At 52.3% G+C, this 17743-nt stretch overlaps 1 protein-coding gene and 1 long non-coding RNA gene across 3 annotated transcripts in view; one reads left to right on the top strand and one right to left on the bottom strand.

The window, feature by feature from the left end:
- Positions 1-4765: 4765 nt before the first annotated feature.
- Positions 4766-12567, bottom strand: LOC129646943 (uncharacterized). The gene is made up of 2 exons (XR_008712219.1): positions 12048-12567; positions 4766-5514 (listed from the first exon to the last, which is right to left on the bottom strand). It is a non-coding gene; the product is annotated as an uncharacterized LOC129646943 (long non-coding RNA).
- A 1535-nt stretch (positions 12568-14102) lies between these two features.
- The window catches only part of EPB41 (erythrocyte membrane protein band 4.1), a 180818-nt gene continuing 177177 nt past the window's right edge, over positions 14103-17743 (top strand). Inside the window, exon 1 of one of the 2 annotated variants that reach the window (XM_055573918.1) lies at positions 14103-14248. The gene's annotated coding sequence lies outside the window, so the exon portion shown is untranslated. Of the gene's footprint in view, positions 14298-17743 lie in introns of both variants that reach the window. The other variant, XM_055573920.1, reaches the window with a different exon arrangement.

The following is a 17743-nucleotide window of genomic DNA, read 5'->3' as shown; positions in this document are numbered from 1 at the left end:
ACAGACATCTATTGGTAAAATGCCCTGGGCATTTGGCAGAGACTGGGAGAACCAGAGGCCCTCTAGGGGTCCAGTGTGTGTCATTGGAGTTGGCCCCCTTTGTGGGTGAGGGAGGCAGGCATGTCAGAAACGAAGCTTGACTCAGACACCTGGCTTTTGCCTCTCCCAGGTTCCATCTGGGGACCAAGGACCCGACTTTCTGTTTTCCCAATAAAGTGAGCCCTGTTCTCAGTGTCTGCAATCTCCGGCTGTTTCTTTTGCACACCCACTGTGGTCCTCTCATGAGGGGAGCCCAGTTTGTGGGGGGATGACCTAGACCTGCCTGCTCACAGAGCGAGAAGTATAGCCCCACCCTCAGGACCTGACTCAGCACCGGTGATGTGACACTGTCCTGAAGAACCCCGTCTGGGACTTCCCTGGTGGTCCAGTGGTTAAGAATGTAGGGGACGTGGGTTCCATCCCTGGTCAGGGAAATAAGATCCCACATAACTCAGGGCAACTAAGCCCACTGCAATTACTGAGCCCGTGTCATAAACCGATCTGATGGGAGAAGGGGACACAAGAGACAGCTGTAGCCACTTCCTAGCATGTGCCCCACCCCTTCCCTCCAGATTGACTCCGCCTTCTTCCCTGTGGCCCACCCCCCTAATCTAAGGCCCACATGCTCGCAAGCCTGTTGGGGCTCCCACTAATCCCCTCTCCCTCCCTCCCCCTCCCACCTGCCCTACAAGGGCCCTGCCTTTGGTCATGAAAGTGAAAGTCTCTCAGTCGTGTCCGACTCTTTGCGACCCCATGGACTACACAGTCCATCGAATTCTCCAGGCCAGAATACTGGAGTGGGTAGCCTTTCCCTTCTCCAGGGGATCTTCCCAACCCAGGGATCGAACCCAGGTCTCCAGCATTGCAGGCAGATATCTTTACCAGCTGAGCCACCAGGGAAGCCTTTGGTCATAAAAGACCCAAATCTCCTCTGTGCGCGTTCAAGGGCCCCCTAGGAGCGGGAGTCAGAGCCTGACGCCTCAGAGAGCGTCCCCACCTCCTCAGGGTTTTCTCCTCAAATAGATGCTGGCCCCGAGGTTACTCTGTAACTTTGGAAGGTGGACTTCCGGTCCCAGGACCTGCCTCCCCGCCGTGTGAGACCAGGTCCTGAAGAAGGCATCGGGGCACAGAGCCCCTCTTCCCCTCGAGACAGCCTCCCTTCTGAGCCCGGAGCCCTAGTCCTGGGCTGCCCACCTGGGGCCTGCTGTGTCGAGGGGGTGAGGTCCAACACGGGGGAGACTCGGAGCTCAACCGCGACCCCCAGCGGCAGTGTGGGCGGCAATGGCAGCGGGGCTACCAGGCTGCTCCGGGGAGGAAGGGGGCCTGACTGCTTGGCCTCACCCTCCTCAAAGAACCGCCCAGAGGCTGGAAAGAACAGCTCTGAGGGTGTGTGTGGGGGGAGGGAAGAGGAGAGGGAAGCGCGCACCAGAGCTTTAGGCATTTGAGTATGTGCACGCTAGAGATTTTCTTTCTTCACCGCTGTATGTATGCCCCGAGGAAAAGCATATCTGCGGGACCACTCCGGGCATCTCTTTCCTTATTTGTAAAACAGGAGAGCAGTTACTGTAACCAGGATTCTCTTCAGGACCCAACAAGACAGCAGCTGTCTTGTAACGAGGGCGCATTATTATTGATGGGGAAACACACTCTGCTTTTCACCTTCAATAGCTTCCAGTTGCCTCAAAAGTCCAGATGACTTCTCCGTGCTCCTTCCCAGTGGAGGATGCTAGGAGCCTGAGCTCAGTCTTGCCTGTCCACCACCTCAAAAGCCCTTGGAGAGAGAAGGGGACCCTCTACAGGGACGGGGCTGCCGAGGCCCAGCCCAAGGGCGGGCAGTTCTCAGAAAAATGGGGCAGGTGGTGCAGGCTCCTCTCAGGTGCCAACGTCATCACACTTCCAGGTCAGCGCCGCTTCCTCTGCCTCCAGGGAGCCTTCCTGGATTGCTCTGTGCTGACTCTTGGCCCTGCTGGGATATCTTGCAGCTGCTATCAGACCCCCACCCCACCCCCATGCTGAGCAAGACCTGCCCTTTCTCAGAAGGTGGCTGGGCCCCCACAGCACTGCCCAGACTCGGAAACCTAGCTGTTTCCTAACGGGGGCGTGGGGAGGGGGAAGGAAATATGGTGGAAGGGAACACAGGTTTTTTTTTTTTTTTTCCCCTTCAGTGATGTTTATAGTCATTATAGAATGCTCATTATAGAGACTGAGAATAAGCTTAAAAAGAAGGGGAAAACATCACCCATAGTTCCCCATTCTGTTGACATTTGAAAGTACTCCCTTTACCCAGGGGAGCCCCTGGAGGTCCACCATGATTCTAGAACCCTCTGAAATGGGGTCCGCACTCTGTGTCATTAAAAGACGCTTGCTCCTTGGAAAAAAAGCTGTGGCAACAGCGTATTAAAAAGCAGAGACATTACTTTGCCGACAAAGGTGCGTATAGTCAAAGCTATGGTTTTTCCAGCAGTCATGTATGGATGTGAGAGTTGGACTATAAAGAAAGCTGAGTGCCGAAGAATTAATGCTTTTGAACTGTGGTGTTGGAGAAGACTCTTGAGAGTCCCTTGGACTGCAAGGAGATCCAACCAGTCCATCCTAAAGGAGATCAGTCCTGGGTGTTCATTGGAAGGACTGATGTTGAAGCTGAAACTCCAATATTTTGGCCACCTGATGAGAAGAACTGACTCTTGAAAATACCCTGATGCTGCGAAAGATTGAGGGCAGGAGGAGAAGGGGATGACAGAGGATGAGATGGTTGGATGGCATCACTGACTCAATGGACATGAATTTGAGTGAACTCCAGGAGTTGGTGATGGACAGGGAGGCCTGGCGTGCTGCAGTCCTTGGGGTCGCAAGGAGTCAGACTCGGCTGGGCACGACTGATCCACTGAACTGAACAAGGAGACAAGCTCATTTCCCAGACGCTTCTGCCACCTACTGGTCTTGTGTGGCATTAGCACCCTTATTTGGTCCCCACTTTCCCCTGTTCTTGGAGAAGGCAGTGGCACCCCACTACAGTACTCTTGCCTGGAAAATCCCATGGATGGAGGATCCTGGTGGGCTGCAGTCCATGGGGTCGCTGAGAGTCGGACAAGACTGAGCGACTTCACTTTCACTTTTCACTTTCATGCACTGGAGAAGGAAATGGCACCCCACTCCAGTGTTCTTGCCTGGAGAATCCCAGGGACAGGGGGGCCTGGTGGGCTGCCATCTATGGGGTCACACAGAGTCGGACACGACTTAAGTGACTTAGCAGTTCCCCTGTTCTGCTGTCCACAGCTGATCCACCTGGCAAGCTCTCTCATCCCTGGAAGCTGTGGACTGGAACTGGTTCCTGAAAGAGGGTCTTGAACGAGGTGGGGCATTCTGTTGGGAATATTGGATGAGCATGGAGAACTATGACTGACCATCCATTATGTACCAGGCACTCTTATCCTTTCAAGTTATTACCTCTTTTATTCTTTCTACCCCATGGGCCTTATGCAGTGCCTGGCACATGAAAAGTCATAATAAATATTTAAAGTGAATAATTAAAAACACTTTAAAGTGAGTATTTTTGACAAAAATTTCTGAGCTGGTGGCTCAGAGAGGGGAAGTGACTTGCCCAAAGTCACACAACAGCTTCCTCTGATAGGACATTGCTCCAGAGAGAAAGAGAAGGAAGACACAACGAAGCTGAAATATTTACTAGGACCTACAGGAAGTCCAGGCCAGATTCCAACCCCCAGAGGACCAGAGGAAACACCCAGAGATGGATGAGGTCAACCTGGAGGGATGATTTCCCCACCCAAGAAGAATCCCCTGAGCTGCTAACTCAAATCCATTCATTCAACTAATAATGCCAACAGAGTGGCAGGCTCTGTGCTAAGACAGAGGATAGCAGTGAGCAAACAGACAAAAGCCCAGTCTTTCCCCTTATTCAGCATGGGCTCCAAAAGGGCCCCTCTTCCTTGCTGTCCCACTCCCATGGCCCCTGGGACCACTTTGAGCCTCTCTTCACCGTTCTGGCTTTGCTGAGTGGATACAGAATCCAGAATGAGACTGGAGGGAGATGTGAATCAGGGGTGGGAAGGATGTTTCAGCCCTGACTGTCCAGTACTGAGGCTGAGCAAAGACAGCCTGAAACCTGGGCAGGCAGACTTAGTGCTACTGAACCAGGTTCATCTGCTTGACATGCAGCATGTCAGATGCTGAGATGCAGAAGTTTGCAGCAGTTATTGCTGTTCAGCTGCTAAGTCATGTCTGAATCTTTGCAACCCCATGGACTGCAGCACATCAGGTTTCCCTGTCCTTCACTGTCTCCTGGAGTTTGCTCAAACTGGTCCATTGAGTCAGTGATGCCATCCAACCATCTCATTCCCTGTCATCCCCTTCTCCTCCTGCCCTCAGTCTTTCCCAGAATCAGGGTCTTTTCCAGTGAGTCAGTCCTTTGCATCAGGTGGCCAAAGTATTGGAGTTTCATCTTCAGCATCAGTCCTTCCAATGAATATTCAGGGTTGATTTCCTTTAGGATTGACTGGTTTGATCTCCTTGCCATCCAAGGGACTCTCAAGAGTCTTTTCCAGCACCACAGTTTGAAAGCATCAATTCTTTGGCACTCAGCCTTCTTTATGGTCCAACCCTCACATCCATACATGACTACTGGAAAAACCATAGCTTTGATGGACCTTTGTCAGCAAGGTAATGTCTCTGCTTTTTAATATGCTCTTTGTCATAGCTTTTCTTCCAAGGAGCAAGGTCTTTTAATTTCATGGCACAGTCACCATCCATAGTGATTTTGGAGCTCAAAAAATACAAAATCTGCCACTATTTGCAGCAGAGAAAGGGTTTATTAATAAGGCAGCCAAGTGAGGAGACAGGAGAAGAAATCTCAGATCTGCCTCCCTGAAGGTGAAGGGCTGGGGATGTTTATGGGATAAAGAAGCAGAGTCTCAGCACTGGGAAAGGCGGTTGGAGGTGGGGAAAAGGTGAGGTAATCGGGGTTCTGTGCAGGTGCATCTGAATGACATGGCTTCTTTCTAGGATGTATGCTCAACAATGGAGGTGCTTAGCATGATCTGCGGAGAAGGCAATGGTAACCCACTCCAGTACTCTTGCCTGGAAAATCCCAAGGACGGAGGAGCCTGGTAGGCTGCAGTCTGTGGGGTCACTAGGAGTCGGACACAACTCAGTGACTTCACTTTCACTTTTCACTTTTATGCACTGGAGAAGGAAATGGCAACCCACTCCGATGTTCTTGCCTGGAGAATCCCAGGGACGGGGGAGCCTGGTGGGCAGCCGTCTATGGGGTCGCACAGAGTCGGACACGACTGAAGCGACTTAGCAGCAGCAGCAGCAGCAACATGATCTGAGGGTGGAGTTTTTGGCCTCTGTTGTCCAAAGGTCATTCATCTGACTTCTGTGCAGGCCCAGTTTTAGGGTGAGTGGTCTGATCCAGTCCTAGCCAGCTTGAACTGGACGGGAGCTGACTCCAATCTCCTGGAAAATAACATAAGCTCCTGTTACCGTAGTGACCCATATCTCAGAGGTGTTATCTATAGGGGTGATTAAGGAGTCAGAAAATAATTAAGTGAGCTTGGTCAGTGGAGGCAGGTTACAAGCAGAGGGTTGTTGTTGTTTTTTTTTTTTTTTCAAACCATTCCTTTACCTGCTGTTCTGTAAGACAAGCCCAAGAATTTCTAATAGTTACCTGTTTCTGTTAACCCTATGTGGCATGGTTTCAGGATTTTTTTAATCCTATGGGGTACAGTTTCACTAGGTTTGACTACATCCTTGGCTACTAACTTGTTCTGTGACCTTGGTCACATCCGTTATCCTTGCTGCTGCTGCTGCTAAGTCATTTCAGTCATGTCCGACTCTGTGCGACCCCATAGATGGCAGCCCACCAGGCTCCCCCGTCCCTGGGATTCTCCGGGCAAGAACACTGGAGTGGGTTGCCATTTCCTTTTCCAATGCATGCAAGTGAAAAGTGAAAGTGAAGTCGCTCAGTCGTGTCCGACTCCTAGCGTTATCCTTGCTAGGCCTCTGTTAAAACAACTTGATCTTAGTGGTTTCAACTCTCAGTTTCTTAGAAGGGCTGGGGGAGGCCAAGCAAACAGAATTTCCATATCCTCTTACACCCATCGCTTCACTCAGCATAGTCCTGCTTCTCTCTGTTTCTTACACTGAGCTTCTGTGGCTAAATGAGTTTGATATCACTTAGACTCGTCCGTCTCAAGGTTACTGCCAGGCCTGAAAATTTTAAGACTCAGTCTCCATCTTACCTGACCACCAGATTATGAGCTAGAGGAGGGCTAGAACTGGGTCTGAGTCCTTTCTTTGTCTCTCACCCTCCACCCCTTAGGCCTCGCTGAAGAGGAGGGCCTTAGGATGTCCATCTAGGCTGACCACACGTGGATGACACCCTACAGACAGCACTTCAGGGATTCAGACAACGACTCTGTGTGGACCAAAGTGCCAAGCACAGTGCTGGCACTGCCTGGGGAGGTGAGGGCAGGCAGAGAAGGCTTCCTGGGGCTTATGGCCTGGGACCTCCAAGTCTGGAAAGCAAATGAGGGTCGGACTGGATGGAACAAGATCCCCGAGCAGTCCTGGCTGGAGCAACCTAGCTGTTAGGATGTGGCCACACACAAGGTCCAGGTCAGCAGCTCTGGAGGACATGGGTGAAGAGCCTGGCTGTGGGGTATGGCAGTGGGGCTGGGGTGAAGGGGATTGGTTGGGAGACACGAACCCAGATCCTGCTCTGGATTCAGAATTCCCACATCTCCCATGTGTACCTAATACTTGACCCTGCCAGGCCTAGGGGTGGACTCACCATGAGGTTTATGTGTCAGTCAAGGCTTCACACTTGCATAGGTCCTTCGGCCTTGTGTTCACAAGGTCGTAAATGTCTATAAAACTTGCAAAAGTGAAATACATTAACTTCAGTTGGTTAAAAGCACCGTCTCTTTCCATTCTGACTTTCCCTTCTTCCCACTTGTGTCCTGCATCCTCGAGTGGCTACATGCATGCGAACTAAGTTGCTTCAGTTGTGTTTGACTCTTTGCAACCCTATGGACTGTAGCCCGCCAAGCTCCTCTGTCCATGGGATTCTCCAGGCAAGAATACTGGAGAAGGTTGCCATGCACTCCTTCAGAGGATCTTCCTGGCCCAGGGATTGAACCCATGTCTCTTATGTCTCCTGTATTGGCAGGCTGGTTCTTTACCACTAGCGCCACCTGGGAAGCCCTAAGTGCTACAGGCATTTTTTATTTCTTTGTTGTTCAGTCACTAAGTTATGTCAGATTCTGTGATCTCATGGACTGTATCATGCCAGGTTAGAGCTTCCTCAGATTCATGTCCACTGAGTCGGTGATGCTATCTAACCATCTCATCCTCTGTTGCCCCCTTCTCCACCTGCCCTCAATCTTTCCCATCATCAGGGTCTTTTCCAATGAGTTTGCTCTTTGCATCAGGTGGCCAAAGTATTGGAGCTTCAGCAACAGACCTTCCAATGAATATTCAGTGTTAATTTCCTTTAGGACTGACTGATTTGATCTTCTTGCTGTTCAAGGCACTCAAGAGTCTTTCTCCAGCACCACTGTTCGAAAGCATCAATTCTTCATCACTTAGGCTTCTTTATGAACCAACTCTCATATCTGTACATGACTATTGGAAAAACCATAGCTCTGACTCTATGCACCTTTGTTGGCAATGTGATGTCCCTGCTTTTTAATACACTGTCTAGGTTTGTCATAGTTTTCTTTCCAAGGAGGAAGCATCTTTTAATTTCATGGCTTCAGTCACTGTCTACAGTGATTTTGGAGCCCAAGAAAATAAAATCTGTCACTGCTTCCACTTTTTTCCCTTCTATTTGCCATGAAGTGATGGGACCAGATGCCATGATCTTAGTTTTTTTTTTTTTTTAATGATCTTAGTTTTTTAACGTTGAGTTTCAAGCCTGGTTTTTCACTTTCCTCTTTCACCTTCATCAAGAGGCTCTTTAGTTCCTCTTCACTTTTTGCTATAGAGTGGTATCATCTGCATATGTTAGGTTGGTGATATTTCTCCCAGCAAACTTGATTATAGCTTGTGATGCATTCAGCCCAGCATTTCACATGATGTACTCTGCATATAGACCCAGGGTTCGATCCTTCGGTCAAGAAGATTCCCTGGGGTAGGAAATGGCAAACCACTCCAGTGTTCTTGCCAGGGTATCCCATGGACAGATGAGCCTGGTGTGCTACAGTCCATGGGGTTGCAAAGAGTCAGACATGACTGAGCAACAGCACACACTCTGCATATAAGTTAAATAAGCAGGGCAACAATATACAGCCTTGTCGTACTCGTTTCCCAATTTTGAACAAGTCAGTTGTTCCATGTCTGGTTCTAAATGTTGCTTCTTGACCCACATACAGGTTTCTCAGGAGATAGGTAAGGTGGTCTGGTATTCCCATCTCTTTAAGAATTTTCCAATTTTTTGTGATGCATACAGTCAAAGGCTTTAGGGTAGTCAATGAAGCAGAAGTTGATGTCTTTCTGGAACTCCTCTGCTTTCTCCATGATCCAACTAATGTTAGCTGCTTGATCTCTGCTTCCTTTGCCTCTTTGAAGTCCAGCTTATGAATCTGGAATTTCTCAGTTCACATACTGCTGAAGCCTAGCTTAAAGGATTTTGAGCATTACCTTGCTAGTATGTTAAATGAGTGCAGTTGTACCATAGTTTGAACATTCTTTGGCATTGCCCTTCTTTGGCATTGGAATGAAAAATGATTTTTCCAGTCCTGTGGCCACTGCTGAGTTTTTAAAATTTGCTGGCATGTTGAGTGCAGCACTTTCACAGAATCATCTTTTAGGATTTGAAATAGCTCAGCTGGAATTCTGTCACCTCCTAGTACACAATTTTGTTCCTAGTACTACTTCCTAAAGCCCACTTGACTTCACAGTCCAGGATGTCTGGCTCTAGGTGAGTGATCACACCATTGTGGTTATCTGGGTCATTAAGAGTTTTTTCATGTAGTTCCTCTATTCTCGCCACCTCTTTTTAATCCCTTCTGCTTCTGTTAGGTCGTTACCGTTTCTCTCCTTTATCGTGTCCATCCTTGCATGAAATGTTTCCTTGATATTTCCAATTTTCTTGAAGAGATCTCTAGTCTTTCCCATTCTATCGTTTTCTTCTATCCCTTTGCATTGTTCATTTACTCTTTACATTCACTTAAAAAAAAAAGAGAGACCCCCAAAGAAGCCCCCAAAGAAGCCCCCCAATCCTGGACCTGCCCACTAGGTCCTGAGTTTTTCCAACTTCAAAGATGAGTAAAGGCTGTGAGGGTCTTCACAGGAGTAAAGAGGATCTCTTTTCATCCTCTCAAAGGCAGTGAGAGAAACTGAGGAATGAGAGTAAGAGACGTGTCAAGGGCCTCACACATCACAGTGAGTTGGGCTTGCAATCTGGGAGACTCTCATTTGAATGCCCACCCTCTCATGACAACCCCTGCCTTGGAGCTGACCCTCAGGCACCCAAAGCAGCCTCAGTCCCAGGCCGAGCTCCCTCTGGCAGCCCGGGTGGCGGGCTCCACACTTCCACTGCAGCAGCTCTATGGACCACAAGGTGGCAGCAGACACCATCTTTCCTCTTCGCTCCTCCCAGATTCCTGGCCCCAACTAGCCAAATCTTAAGCCTTGCCCACAAATATCCCATCAGCTCTTTCCTTCCCTCTCAGGAAACAGGGAATGCTGCTTTCAAGTCCTGGCCTTGTCATTGACTAGTTGTGTGATTGCAAGTAGATCATTTCACCTCTCCCAGCCTCAGCTATAAAATAAGGGGAACTCACGGGAATGGGTTAGTGACATACCTGGCAGATATACAATAAACCAATCGCTGGCAACCACTGCTGTTTGAAAAGGGGCTTCTGGAGATGGCACCTTGCTTGGGAAGGGGTTCTCCTGGTGGGATTGGCCCCCTCCCCACACCTTAGCAAAGCAGAGGCCCTCTGGGGGCAGCGGGGCCTTCAGAGACCTTCCGTGTTTATTGGTGGGCACCCTCTCTGCCCCTGCATGCATCTTTCCCCAGACTGGGGCATCTGACTCGGCTTTTTCTGCATCCCCGCCAACCCCCATCTCTCCCTTGGAGGGGGCTCTGCAGCCTCTTGCCCACCTTAATGTTATCCTGGGGATCAGCCGTGGGCTTCGGTTGGATAGGAACAGGGTCCCTGAACCACCGCTCATCAATTTTCTCTCTCTCCACTTCAGGTGCCCCCAGGTGACTGCCAAAGGCAAGCCAGCACATGGCTGTCTCTACCCCCAAGACTCCCTGGCTGACCCAAATGTCAGCATCTCTTCTCCCCCACCACCTGCCCAGCTCTTAACCTGGCATTCAAGGCCTTCCACTATTCGGTCACACGATGCACTCTGTGCTCCACATATACTGGACCATTTTCTGTTCCCAGAGCACACCTTCACTATTCTATTTCCAGGCCTTGTGCAGGCTGTCCTCCCCTGGAAGGCCCTCTTCCATTTCCATACAGTAAAGTCACCCTTAAAAGTCTAGCTGGAAGGTCCCTTCTCCAGGCAATCTTCCCTACTCCTGCAGATGGAATCCTTTTCCCTTCCCTGGGCTCTGGGTACACAGCTTCTTTAGGGCCTTCATCACAGGAGGCCATGAATCTCAACAGGAATGAATGTCCATTATGTATGGAGAGCAACTTTCAATTTACAAATGGCTTTCCATCTAATTATCTTAGAGTCTTAATGTCCCGGAGTCAGGAAAGGATGACAGGATGAGTGCCATGACCTCATTTGACTGGTGAGGAGACAGTCAGGCTAGGAGAGAAATATGACTGGCTGGGTCCTATGCCCACCCCTGAGAATGGTGAGATCGGGATTCAAACCTGCAACAGATTCCAACCCCTGCCTCCTGCCTGAGCTTCCCATGCTGTCTCCACTGTTCCTTGTGACCTGGTCTTGTGACACCCTTCCTCACTTAGACTGGGCATTGGTCAGTTTTGAATAAAGAGCTCAATTAAGTTTTGTTGATGCAACAGACGCTCTCCTACTGGCCCTGCCTCCCACCCTCTACCCTCTAAGCCCCTAGCCCATTCCTTGGCCTCTTAATCACCCAACTCAAGACCCAATTACCCAGTGGAGGCTGATGGCAGAGCCCAGGCTCTGGCAGGATAAGGAGTTGGCTGGAGGCCCAGGCAACTCAGAGGAAGAGGGGGAGACAAAAACAGGTTCGTTCCCTGCGCCCCAAGCTTATCAGTCCCCCCCAGGCCCCAGGCACACTTGGTGCTCAGCTCGGGGGGCAGAGATCTGTTGCCTGCTTATAACCCTTAAAAGCTGTGTGACCTTGGCTATCTTCTGCTCTCAGACCCTCTTTATTTTTTTTATTTTTATTTAATTTGCCAGATATTCTTTTAATGAGAATTATAATCTCAGACCCTCTTTAGAACACTTTAGGCTATAAGGATTCACAGGAATCAAATGAAAGAATACAGGTAAAATAACAGTGATCACCTCCTCTGGAGGACTCCCCCAGAGGGAGCATCTCAGGAGGCAAATAACACCAAGTCTGGGGAGGGAGGTGGAGACTTCACTGGCAGAGGCAAGGGGGGCAGGGGGCTTGAAGTCCACTCAGGGACAGCATCCACCCATCCCACTGGCCCCCCCAATCCAGCGAGTTTCACCCACACAAGTGCACATGTCACTTCAACAAGAAACCCAGGCTGTGTCCTGAGAGAGGGTCCTGGGCAAGGGCTCCAGGGCCCCAGGGCCTGGCGGGAGGTGGGGGAGGCACCAGTTTATATGACAACACAGAGAGACACAAACAGAGGCACACCCTCTGTGCAAACTCACCATCAAGGGCACATTGTCACACCCATAAATGCATCTGCCCCACTCCACAATACACAGAGATGAGAGACACACACTAGGTCAAGGTCACAAGAACACTCCCACGTGGACATCCCAGGCACAAACTCAGAAATACAGAGCCCTCCCTGGCCACCCTCACCACACACACATTCCCAGGCACACACACTTATCAGGCCGGGGCAGGCGCAGGCGCTGCTGAGTCACCCACAGGCAGCTCCAGCCTAAGAGAGGAGGAGCCAAGTGCTCGCCCCCATCAGGAGGGGGTGGGGCCTGCGGCAGTTCCTTAGAATAGCCGCGTCTGGGCCGCTGCGGGATTCTCCGCGCCCCGCCCTTTCGATAGAGGAGGAGAGTCAGAAAAGGGGAAGGAAACCCCTTTTGCGGAGGCTAAATCAAGGCATTCACAGCCTGCTCTCTCCAGGGTGCGCGAATACACGTGGGAGCAATTAAAAAAATAACACGGGAACCATTACCGGGTATTTGCATATGTATTTTCACATGTTTATTTAATTTTCCCAACAGCTCTATGTGAAGTTGGGGCTATTATTAATCCAGAGGGAAAGGGATTTACCCAGAGGTACGGAGCGGCTAAGTGGAAGAGCCTAGACTCCATCATCTGCAAATCCCAAACTCTTTACCACTGGGCTGAGCCATACCACCTGGTGGGCAGGTGAGAATGTGGACAAGTGAAAGGTGTGTCGGTAGGCTTGGGAACCTGGGTGTGTGTCAGCTTTCCCTATGGGGTCCATTGGGCGAGGGACTGCAAGGGTCTCAAGGGTCCAGATTTCTGGTTAAAGAAACTGTAGCCCCTGTGGTGTGCACTGGAGACTGTGCACCTTTATCAGAAGGTGTGGGGGCTCAGACCTTCCTCTGCTAGACTGTGAGCTTCTTGAAGGCAGGGACCGGGGCCTGAAAACTAAAGACTAAGACTTGACCCAAAGGGGGCTTCGGTGAATTTGGGGGGCAAAACATGAATTTCTATAATAAAGGCTAACACTTCGGGAATGCTTACCCTGAGACTGGCACTGTTCTTATTAGTACTTTACATGGGTTATTTCACTTAACGGCCCACAGCTTGTAAGTAGTAGCAGGTTCTGACTCTCGGCAATCTGATTCCTGAGTCCATCTAATAGAAGGACCATTGAAGTCACAGGAAGTCACTTGTTAGTGACCTTCTCTATGTCCCATTTGCCCCCAAAAGGGATTCATGGGTCTCCAACTTGAAGTAGCCTATGATTTTGTGATTCTCTAAGTCCTTAGCAAGGAAGAGGGATTAGGTTTGTTCTCTGTGGGCAGGACTCCTAAAGGGCAGAGTTCGGACGGGTTTAAAGTGAAGGAGGCCTGACTGGGAAGTGATAAGCTTCCCATCACTGAAAGTGTGTGCGTTCATGCGTGCTCAGTCATGTCCATGGCCCTATGGGCTGTACTCCTCCAGGCTCCTCTGTCCATGGGATTTCCCAATAAGAATACTGGAGTGGATTGCTATTTCCTTCTCCAGGGGATCTTCCTGCCCCAGGGATTGAACCCTCGTCTCCTGCATTGGTAAGCAGATGCTTTTACCAGTGAGCCACCTGGAAGTCTGTGAGCACAGCTCTGGAATGTGATACAGAGGGGAGGGGATTTGGACAAGTGACTATGTAAGCCCCTTCCAGCGCTGATGGGACAGACGATAAGGAAGGCAAAGTCTCTTAGTGGGAAGATGCGAATAAAGGGGACCAGAGTCCACATTTTCTGAAGACCACCCACCGTGCCCCAGCCCTGCGCTTGGTACTTAACATATATTGCTAATTCTCAGGAAAATATTCTTCAAGATTTATAGTTGAAGAAACTCAGCTTCAAAGTACTGACTCTGACACAGATGGCACAGGTCATCCAGGTGTCCTCTTTAGGATTACTTCCCTAGTCCCCTGTGACCAAGTCCGTGTCTCCCTTCCAGCCTTAGGGGGTAGCACCACGTGGCAAATTGCATCATACTTTTGCCATACGACGTTAGACACCGCACCAGCCAATTCAGGAGCTCCCAGTTCGAGCCTCCGCAGACCCAGCGGGTCAGCAACCCTACCGGCCATCGCTGGGCGTCCCGTCAGGCCGCACCTGCAGCCCTCGCCCCTTCCCGGTTGCGACGCTCTCTCTGCCCCGCCCAGTTCCTCCCCCGTCCTCCCCGCCGCCCTGCTGACTGGCAGTTTCCTGCACCAATCCTAAGGCACCCCGGGTCGGGGGCGGGGCCTCACGCCAGAGTTGCCCTGTCAGTGCAGGTGGAGGCCCCCGAAGGGGCAAAGTGGCAGGAACCTCTTAAAGGGCGAGAGCGGCGGAGGGCGAGAACGCGGCGCGGCCCGGCCCGGCCAGGTCCCCGCCCTGTCCAGCCCAGGTGAGCCTGGACCTCCTGGCGGACGAGCCCGGGTCCCGGGAGGGACGGGGTGAGAGACAGACGGACGCACTCCCCAAGGGCCCGGGGCGTCCCGCGGGGAGCGGGGAGAGGTCTGGTTCTCAGGGTCGTGGGCGCTATAGAGGTCCCGGGTCCCCAGTTCCGAACTGGGGGTCCAGTGGGAGGGGTCTGGGATTCCCGAAGTTCAGAGTGCGGGGAGGGGCAGGGGAGGCAGGAAGGGGGTCCGAGAGCTCGCGTCCGGAGCTGGGTGCTTGGCGCGCGGTCCCAGCCGGTTCCGGGCCTGTCTGGGGCGGGGGTCCGGGGTGAGGCGCGGGCGGGCGGGTCTCTGCGGAGGGCTGCAGCCCAGGCTTCCCCCACCACCACCCCCTCAACCCCGCCCTGTCGGCCCTGCGTGCTCCTGCCGGGCGGGCTGCAGCGCGGCTGGAGCGGGCGGGAGGGCGGCGCGCGCAGTGAGCGGGCAGCTGGGTCCCGGCCCCCGCGCCCCGCTCCGGCCCTTACGTAACTGACTTTGAGTTTCCGGACTGAGGGACCCGCGAGCTGGGGCGCCGGCTCTGCCGGTCAGGGTGGCTCTGCTGTCGCCGCCCCGGCCGCACAGCTCCCTTTCCAGGCTGGGTTTAGGGGACTTCTCTCTGCCTCCGGTCGGCCGGGTCTCCCTGTCGGACTCTGGTTCCAGCTAGATCTCATCTCCGGTTCCCTGTGTCTCTCGTCTCCTCTGTGTGTGGCCCGGCCTCTCCCTGTCCTGCCCTCATCTACACTTTCTAGCAGACCCCACCTCTGTGGGTTGGGATAGGACTTCTTCTCTCCAGCAAATTGGAGGCCAGGACGTGTCCAGACCAACCTCAGCCCAAGCTTGCCCCAAAAGGAGGGCGGGGAGGACTACCTGGTAGGATTAGGGGAGGTTACTCCGGAGGCCCACAGATTCTTCTGGGAAAGGAGTGACTGAATGTGACCCCTTAAATTCCCAGATTAGAACTGAAGGCAGCTCCTCCCCCCACCCCCACCCCCACTTTGCTTCTGAGCCCTTTTCTCTAGGAGGAGGTTTTCTCCAGGCTCAGGGAGAGCCTGACCTGGGTTGGGGCTTCGGGCAGCCGAAGTCCCTGGAAGAACTGCTCAGCTACTGAAGGATGAGGGTGGGGCCCCGGGGCGCCCAGAGCACTGGCAGCAGAGTCCCAAAGGCTACTTACTGCATGCTCCCACCTTCACCCCAGTTACAAGCTGGGGACTGGCCTTGGCAGGAGGCTGGGGTGGGGAGGGGATCAACAGGAGGCCACCAGAAGACTTTTCATGGGGGGGTGCGGGAGAGTGGAGGTATAAGTGACAGACTCTCAGGACTAAGGGGCACTTAGTAGGGTCACTCTCTGCCTTCAGGGTCCTTCTGAGTGTCAGAGAAACAGACACCTCAGAAATAACTCCTGCACCGCAGCTGTCCAGAGCCTGTAAACAAGGTGTTAAGAGCACCGGTGAGGTGGGAGTTGTTCATTCTGACCAGGGGTGGGGAGGAGAGACTTGGCAGAGGAGGTGGGAGTTAGGGGAAGAAGGGCATTCCGAAGCTGTAGGGAGCAGAGAGGAGGGACAGAAGGGGACTTCGGGGATCCTATAGGCTTTTCGTGCAGCAGAACTGGGTTCGAAGCCTGGTCCTGCCATTTCCTTGCTATGTGACCTTGCATGAGTCACTTCACCTCTCTGAGCCCCAGGTTCCTCCTTCGTCAATAATCCAGATCTTACAGGCATTAGCAGAATCAAATGAGCACTGAGTGTGCAGTGACTGGAATGGTAGCTGGTCTGGGAACAGGCCAGCCGGAGTGCGTTAAGAAGGGAATGGAGTGAGGAAGCCCTGAGGTTTCCTCTGTGTATACAGAAGAGTCAGGCAGGACCTGCCAGGTCCCTGGCGGTGTGGGATACGGGTGGAGTGTCTTGTGTGGGTGACACCCATCTGTTTTCTGATCAGCCCATCCCTGAACTGCCTAGACCAGGCTAGTCTCCCTCCTGAAGGCCCCAGGTACCAACAGAAGCTCTCAGGCTGCCCTGGTCCCTAGGCCAGTGGGAATGGGGCCGTGGCAGGGCAAAGCCAGCACCCTGTTTGCAGAATGGACACTGGCCGGGAGCCTGGCTGGCTGCACCGGGCAGGAACATCCCAGCCTGGCTGGGAAGATGCTGACACTGTAGAGACCTCTGGAGGCCCAGAGTGCTGCTGGCTGGAGTTGGGTGCTGCTGATAGGATCTGAGACAGAGGCTGGCCAGGGTGGAATCGAGGAAGGGAGATGCAAGGAGAGACCCCCTGGAGGGGGAGCCTGAGCAGAGCTATGGAACCAGAGAGGAATTTCATGTGGTTATTCCCCAAGCCTTCCCGGAGCACCTCCTGTGTGACTTGTATGGCTCTGCTAGCCAAAGGGCTGAATGTGCTGTGCTGTGCTTAGTCACTCAGTCATGTCTGACTCTCTGCAACCCCATGGACAATAGCCCACCAGAATCCTCATGGAGATTCTCCAGGCAAGAATACTGGAGTGGGTTGTCATGTCCTCCTCCAGGGGATCTTCCCAACCCAGGGATTGAACCCAGGTCTCCCACATTGCAGGCTGATTCTTTACTGTCTGAGCCACCAGGACCGAATAGGATACCCATGAAAGGCTCACTGTAGAGGTCATGGTGGCCTGAGACTTGTTGGGGGTTTGCGGAGTAGACCTTTATGACAGTCCCCTGGGGGATGGGTCACTCAGAGTTCCTCCAGGGCCTAAGATTCTGATGTTGGTTAACAGGGCAGGATTCTACTGCCTGATCATCTGTGGGCAGTCACTTGTCTCTCCGGGGTCTCAGTTTTCTTTCTGTGAAGGAACATAGAGTCTCTAAGATCTTCCAGCACTCGTTACTGCAGCCCCCAGGACCTAGTTTGGGACTATCCTCACCCCACGTGAGGGGAGGGGAGAGAATGGGGATAAAGGGCAAAGTTGAGTGTAATGGGCACTCAAGTCCTGTTCTTGGCCTGTGTTCTCCAATCATAGAACTGTAGCCTCTTGAGCACTTAGGCAGGGTGCGTTGTGCCAAGCCTTTCATATGCAACATTATGTATTTCTCATAATCCCAACATCCTCGTGGGGGAATAGGTATTATCCCTATTCAGGGAGGTGAATTGACTTGAGCAGAGTCACATAACTAGGAAGTGACTGGGGATTCTAAGCCAGGTCTGTCTGACTCCAAAGCCCAGATTCAGCTACAAGAGGGCGACTCCACCCAGTAGGTACTGAGGTGCCCGCATTACTTAACCCTTACTTGCAGAACCTGCCTGACCCCTGCTGGGTGAGCTCACAGCTCTGAGATGTTCAGGCTAGGGAGGTGGGGGACAGGCTGTGTGGGTGCACTCTGGGCCCAATGAGCGGGGGCGGGGGCGGGGGTAAGGAACAGAAAGAGCAGCTGTGGGTCAGGGCCTCACAGGGAACTTCTCCAAAGGGCCAGCCCCACCTGACTGTGCTCAGTGCAAGA

Source organism: Bubalus kerabau, chromosome 3 (genome assembly GCF_029407905.1).
Source record: "Bubalus kerabau isolate K-KA32 ecotype Philippines breed swamp buffalo chromosome 3, PCC_UOA_SB_1v2, whole genome shotgun sequence".
In the NCBI taxonomy this organism is placed as follows: domain Eukaryota; kingdom Metazoa; phylum Chordata; class Mammalia; order Artiodactyla; family Bovidae; genus Bubalus; species Bubalus kerabau.
This window is presented reverse-complemented; position numbering and strand designations above follow the sequence as displayed.